Source organism: Macrotis lagotis, chromosome 1, assembly GCF_037893015.1.
Source record: "Macrotis lagotis isolate mMagLag1 chromosome 1, bilby.v1.9.chrom.fasta, whole genome shotgun sequence".
Lineage (NCBI taxonomy): Eukaryota > Metazoa > Chordata > Mammalia > Peramelemorphia > Peramelidae > Macrotis > Macrotis lagotis.
In genome coordinates this window covers 127,907,817-127,915,361 of record NC_133658.1, presented here as the reverse complement: position 1 = coordinate 127,915,361, position 7,545 = coordinate 127,907,817, and positions in this window count along the sequence as shown.

The following is a 7,545-nucleotide window of genomic DNA, read 5'->3' as shown; positions in this document are numbered from 1 at the left end:
TTTATTATGAAAGTTTCTTTACTATCAACTTCATTTTCATTTTCTTTCATTGCTTTAAATTCATAACTTTTGTCTGAATGACTGCTGTGCCAGAAGGAATGCACTAAATTAAAATAATATTTTATTTTTTGCCAATTAAATGTAAAATATTTTTAGCATTTTTTATTTTTAAATTTTAAGTAGGAATTAATTTTTTATTGAAATATTCAATTCATATAACTAAAAGATACTCCAATTCTATTGTAACCACTTCTATTCCTAGTAGCTGATTATAAGCTACAAAATGCTGATGCAACTTTTGTGTAGCATAGATTTGTATCTTGCTCTATCTTTTGAGTTACTATGACCTTGTTCAATTACATCAAATCTTTGTTCTGATGTAAAAATAATCCTTCCTTTTTTTGCTGGCAGTGTTCCCATCTGACTTTTCTTTTTGTCCTTTATATTTATGGTTTTTTTTTTAATACACATGGCTCTTTAAAAAACCCAACTAGAAATATGGTTCATAGCATCACATCAGATCTATACTTTAGGCAAATGCAGACTGATCACTGTCCTTACATTAATACTTTTTACCAACTCAAACTTTTTAGATTAATTGAACTAGGGTGGCTTTACATACAAGCTGGTATCACTTTATAATATGCACAAAATTGGATTTCACATTATTTGTACTTGCATTAATCTCAGCCAAGAGAATGAAATGAAGAAAGTATTAGCATTATTCATTTTCTTAAATACCCAATCCCTAATCCAGCTTGTTGCCCTATTGAGTTTGATGTATTTATACCCCAAACTCTGTGTTTATGTTCTGTCCTCCTTTGTACATTTCAGATAAGAGTGAAAGAGGTTTATCTGATGCCCACACCCTTCACCCTATTTGTATCCTGTTATACACTCATTCCCAATTATGAGAAACAGTAATTTCTAACCCTTTCTTCTTTTTTCTACACAAATATATTATTTCTTTTGCCAGTCTTTCTCTTTTTCTTTTTCAGATGCTCAAAATAGAATCAATGGTCTGAAAACTTCTTTTTCTTATTTAATCCCCTCAAAATCCTTTGAAGACTTTAAGATTTTTTCTCCTCATTAGAACATTAGCTTACCCTCATTATAAAGACTCCTTCCTGCTATTCAAATAAACTTAACTTTGAATTTTCAAACTTTGCATATTAAATTATTCTTAGTTGACAACCATTATCTTTTGTCTTTAGGAATATTGTATCATAAGATCTCTTCTTGTTTTTCATAGAAAATGGTACAGTTTATGTACCTCTAGGTCTTTGGTACCTGAACTTTTTTCTGGATATTTGTAGTATTTTTTCTCTGATGTGGGAGTTATAGATTTCAGCTATGATATTCCTGAGACTTTTTTTTCCTTTGGGAATTCCTTTTAGGAGATGATCATTGAGTTCTGTGTATTTTTATTTTGTCAACTGGTTCTAATAGATCTGGGCAACGTTTACTAATGATTTCTTAAAATAAACTTTTTAGACTTTTCTTTTTCTTTAATCAGAATGATTTTTGAATGTTTTCTTCTTGGCTTGTTTTCCAGGTCAGTTATCTTTTATATCTGATATCTTAGATTTTTTTTTAAATCTTTGATTTTGATCTAATGTTTCTTGCTGTCATTAATGTGTTTGGTCCGTTCTAGTTTTTATGGATTACATTTCTTGAGTAAGGTTTACTAGTTTTTTTGGCTAAGTTACTTATTTTCCTTCCAATTCTTTTCTTAAAAGCATTTAGTACATTCAAAAAAATCTCTTGCTTCACTTCTACATATTCATGTAATCCCTGTGTAAAACCTGGTTTTCCCTTTGAGTCTCTTTGATCAGTTATGGTTGAATTTGCAATTATTTTTTTAACTACTCATGGTCATCTTCAATTGAGTCAATTCTCTAGTTTTAGTTCCTAAATTGAAGGAGTTTTTTGTTTGTCTGTTTGTTTTCTTTTGTTTTTATCAGGAGCAAGCTTTTCCCCCTATTTCGGTTTTGGTTGGGGTGGTCAGTCCTGCCTTGTTGTACCTTATGTTCTCTAGATTTCTGTACTGGATTCTGCTTCTTTTGGTTAGGCTCTTCTGGATCTTTAAGTTTCAGAGCCCCAGATCCTCAGATCTCCATTTGTAGTCTCAGAACAGAGATATTATGACCCTTTCTGGGATTTTCTGAGCCTGTATTGTCCTAATCTGAGGAAAGTGCCATGGTGCTGGTCACACTCAATCCTGTTCTATAGGATTCCATGATCTCTACCTTAATGCTTTCTAACAACCTCGGGAGCTTTCCTCTTGGGAGTTTCTGGGCCAAAGCCTTGCAGACTACAAATGACTCCAGCACCTCTCTTTTTTGAGTAGGGATACTCTATTGATACAGGCTTTGCTGACAGGCTTCATTTCCTTTTGTCTATGAGCTTCTGGCTAATTTTTGAGTGCAGTTCTAGAATAAAATCAATCAAGCACTAATTTAGTTTGTGTGAACCTCAAGGTTTTTCTGAAGGAGATATTGGGGAGCTGGGTGGTCTGCCTCCTATTCACCAGTCGTCTTGGCTGGAAATCCTGCAACTTTCTCTTTTTTTTTTATCTTTACATTTAATCTTCATTATTATCATTTCCTTTTTCTTTTCTCACTTTCTTAAGTCTAGATTATCAGCAAGATCTGATTTATGATAGTAACAGAGTTCTATACATTCTCACAGTAGAAATTTAACAAGTAGCTCTTGGAATTTGGAGCTAACTCCAGTATACTTTTCCATCCATTCCTAGCAACTGCTGCAACTCTCTTCTTTAAGAAAGAATTAATAGTATATGTGACTCTATATAGTCTGCAAACCTTTGGTATCTATTGTTTCTTATTACTAAAACACACTTTCTAATATTTTTCACCATTCTCCTCTATTCCCAACTTTGCTTTATGTCATCAAGTACTTAATAAGTAAGGTACACGGAAATACGCATGAATTTGTAGTCAGAGGATCTGAATTCAAATCCCACCCCTGATGGCTAGTGCTTCTGTGACATCAGACAGGTCACTTTAACCTCCCGTGGTCTTAGTTTCCACATCTGTAAAATGAGAGTTGTACTTCTCAATCCTTGAGAAACTTATTAGTATAAAGTTCTTCATAGAATATCTTTATTTCTTACCAAAACATGTTGATATATTTGTTGCAAATATTTTCATGGTATACTTTTTGCAAATCAACATAAATTTGAACAAATAACCTGTTAAACATTTCTTACTACCTTTGGATGGAAGTTAAAATATGACAGTATTTCCTTTATTTTCTTCTCCAACGAGAACCTTTGAGTCATTCTTCCAATTAGCTCTTTTGGTCTTTTATTTTTCATTTATGATAAGAATTGTCTAGATGAAGGTGGTTCTGGTCCCTTGAAAAACATCTCACTTTTTAAATTTATTTTTTTGGTTACATTTTAAGTTCCACACTATCTTCTTCCCTCCCCATCCTACACCCAAGCAGGTAACCAAAATTATTACAACTGAGACAACAGTATTTAGAATTATCTTCTCAGGTGGGAGTTTTTTATATTTTTTGAGTTATAGATCCCTAGGTCAGTCTGATAAAATCCTAAGGACTCCTTTCTAACCTAGTGATTTTAAATGCATAAAATACATAGGATGACAAAGGATATCAATTATATTAAAGTACAGTTATATTAAAAAATTCACAGACTTTAGCTCAAAATTCCTATTCTAAGATGTGACCTTGGCAGTTTGAGGGAATTTCTGAAAATATGTTTCATTTCAAGCATTCTTAATTTTTTCCCTTCAAATATTTCTGGTGGACACCTAAAGTAAATATTTTAGGAAAAGAAATAAAGACAGCTAGTAAGTATGAAAGGTAGTACTGGACTTACAGTTAGGAGGACTTTAGAGTTCAAATCCCACCTCAGTCACTTATATGGTATGGTCCTGGGCAAGTCACTTTACTCTGTACCTTAGTATTCTCATCTGTAAAAATGGAGAAAATGGCACCTACCTCCCAAGATGAGTGCAAAGTGCTTTATAAATATTTTTTCATTCTATCCTTACAAATATTAAAATATCATATTTGTGCTGTTATTAAATCAGTTACCTTGATTGATCAATTTAGCAAGTCTAACAAGTTTAAGGCTTGCTTCCATATCTGAAGATGGTCTTTGTGTTTCTCTCTACCCTACATCTAGTCTGCTAAAGATCAAATATCCCAATTGTCCCTTGTCATAGACAAGACTGACCAGGCTAAACTGGTACCCTGAATTTGAGAGAAATTATTTTTCTATTAGTAGACAATTATTTATTTAGGATTGAGTTTTTTTTTCCTTTTTATTTCCTCATTGGAGGACCTTGTAGGTCAGTCAGTCTCTGAAGGACAGGGCTGATGATGAAATTGCCCTAATCCTCTCAGGAGCATTTTCCTTCATCTTGAGTGAGATCCGATCCAACTAATTATAGTGAAAATGGGATCCATTCTAAATAAATTTCAGCTCTAAAGGCACTGGACTCATGCTCTTAAAACCCTACCATGGTTCAACTTGAATTCCTTTGTCAGAGTGTTGGAAGAGACTGAGTCAAGCCACATTCTCAGGAAGAGAAGTTGAAGAGTATTAGCCCACCTCCTCATTAATATGGCCTCCTCCTTATTGATTTTTTCCTTTTCCTTTTTTTTCCCTTTTAAACAAATACAAAACAAGAAAAAAATTGTCTTGTGAGCAGCAAAACATGAGAGCATGCATAATGTTAAGCAACAAATTTTCTTTTATTTATTTGTTTTTCCAACTATATGCAACAGTGTTTTTTTACCAACCATATTTTTGAAAGGTTTTGAGTTTTACATTTTTCTTCCCCCCTTCCCTCTCCCCTCCCCCAACAGAAAGCAATCTGATGTAGGCTCTACATTTATAACCAAAAGCAATCAAATTTCAATAAAGTCAATACAATAAATACTTCTCATTGTGTTCAAAATTATCTATCTCTTCTTTGATAGTCAGTCTAATACCTCTTCTCTCCCACACTTTCTTTCGGAGCCTTCTAAATACTGGGCTAGTTTTGGCAATGCCTGTGTAAACTTCATTATCAATGTGTACCTCCTGGAAAAGTACATTGCCAAGGTCAGTGAACTTATCCACAGTATTTAAAATTTCTCCATTTGCTGTAATCCATGGTTCCACATATTGTTGGTGTGGTACTAGCTGATGAAGTACCTGTGTTTTCTTGGTGATAAAGACAAAGTTAGGAGGGCACTGGGAGCCCTGGCTCACAGAAGCAGGGGAGTCTCCTGAGCTGTACTCTGGGGGGAGCACCAGGCACAAAGTAGGGGAACAGCGGGGGACCTCTTCCAGAGCAAGCAGGTGAAGCCCAGCCTTCAGGGCACACAGCGAGCAGCTTGGTCTTTCGGCAGCCCAGATCTGGAAACAGAAGCAGGCAGAGCTGGTAAGCAGGAGCTCCCAGGGCATGAGCCCATTGAACCTAGGGAGGGGAGTGAAGAGAGAGAGACTGCAGAGCTCTGTCCTCTGCCTCTGGAACAGGACTCTGGGGTTCTGATCACATTCAGATCCTGATCCCAGTCTAGGCCCCCCCATAGAACAGCAGGGCCCCCCCACCTCAGCCCCGTGGCAGGGGCGGGGTGCATATGTTCATTCACAGACCAGGAGGGAGGACAGAGCCTCACACACTGAGACCCTTGTAGGAGTGTCCCAAAAGCTCAGGAAGCACCCCAAAACCAGGCCCAGGCTGGGAAAATGAGCAAGCAGAGAAATAAGAGGAAGACCATTGAGAAATATTTTGCATATGAGCCCAAGAAGGATCAAAATACTCACTCTGAAGATGAGGAAGCACAAGCTCCTGCATCTAAAGACTCCAAGAAAAACAGAAATTGGGCTCAGGCTATGACAGAGCTCAAAAAAAGACTTTGAAAATCAAATGAGGGAGTTGGAAGAAAAACTGGGAAAAGAAAGGAGAGAGATGCAGGAAAAACATGAAAATGAAGTCAGCAGCTTAGTCAAGGAAATCCAAAAAAATGCTGAAGAAAATAGGATGCTAAAAACCAGCTTAGGTCAAATGTTTAAAACAGTTCAAAAAGTTATTGAGGAGTTCAAATCTGGTCTCAGGCACTTAATAATTACCTAGCTGTGTGGCCTTGGGCAAGTCACTTAACCCCATTTGCCTTGCAAAAACCTAAAAAGAAAAAAAAAAGTTATTGAGGAGAAGAATGCCTTAAAAAGCAAAATTGGCCAGATGGAAAAAGAGATAAGAAACCTCTCTGAGGAGAACAAATCCTTCAGACAAAGAATAGAATTCAGGGAGATTGATGAATTTACCAGAAATCAGGAATCAATACTTCAAAACCAAAAGAATGAAAAATTAGAAGAAAATGTGAAATATCTCATTGAAAAAACAACTGATATGAAAAACAGACTTAGGAAAGATAATTTAAAAATTATTGGAATACCTGAAAGTCATGATCAGGAAAAGAACCTTGACATCATTTTCAAAGAACTACTACAGGAAAATTGCCCTGATATTCTAGAAGCAGAGGGCAAAATAGAAATGGAGAGAATCCACCGATCCCCCAGAGAAAGAGATCCCAAAAAACCAACCCCTAGGAATATTATAGCCAAGTTCCAGAACTCCCAAGTCAAAGAGAAAATATTACAAGCAGCCAGAAGGACACAGTTCAAATATCATGGAGCTGCAGTCAGGATCACACAGGACTTAGCAGCAACTACATTGGAAGCTCATAGGGCTTGGAATATAATATACCGGAAGTCAAAAGAGCTTAGAATGCAGCCAAGAATGAACTACCCAGAAAGGCTGAATGTCCTCTTCCAGGGAAAAAGATGGACTTTCAATGAACCAGGGGAATTTCAAATGTTCCTTTTGGAATGGCCAGAGCTGAACAGAAGGTTTGATCTTCAGATACAGGACTCAGGTGAAGCATAGAGATTGGAGGAGAAGGGGAAAATATGAGGGACTTAATGATGATGAACTGCATGTATTCCTGCATAGAAAAATGACACTGATAATACTCATATGAACCTTCTCAGTTAATAGAGCAGGTAGAGGGAGCTTTTATAGATGAAGCACAGGAGAAAGCTGGATTCGAAGATAAAATATGGTGTAAAAATGGAGTCAATAGATAAAAAGGGAAATGTAATGGGAGAAAGAAAAAGGAGAGGGGGAATAGGCCAAGATATTTCATATAATAAGATTTTTTTTTATTACAATGAGCTATTGCAATGATATGGAAGGGGGGGAGGCAAGGGGGAATGAGGGAACCTTTGCTCTCTTCAGAGGTGGCTAGGAGAGCAAACAGCTTATATATTCAATGGGGTATAGGCATCTGGAGTAAGAAGGAGGGGGGAGCAGGGGGAAGGGGTGGGGATGTGAATAAAGGAGAAGAGGATGGACCATGGGGAGAGAGTGGTCAGATATAACACATTTCCTTTCTTACTTCTTGCAAGGGGCTGGCATTGGAAGGCCTGTCCAGGACCATAGGGCCAGGTGGATGCTGGGCCTAAGGGGTGGTATGGGGGCTCAGGGCTTCTTGGCCCCA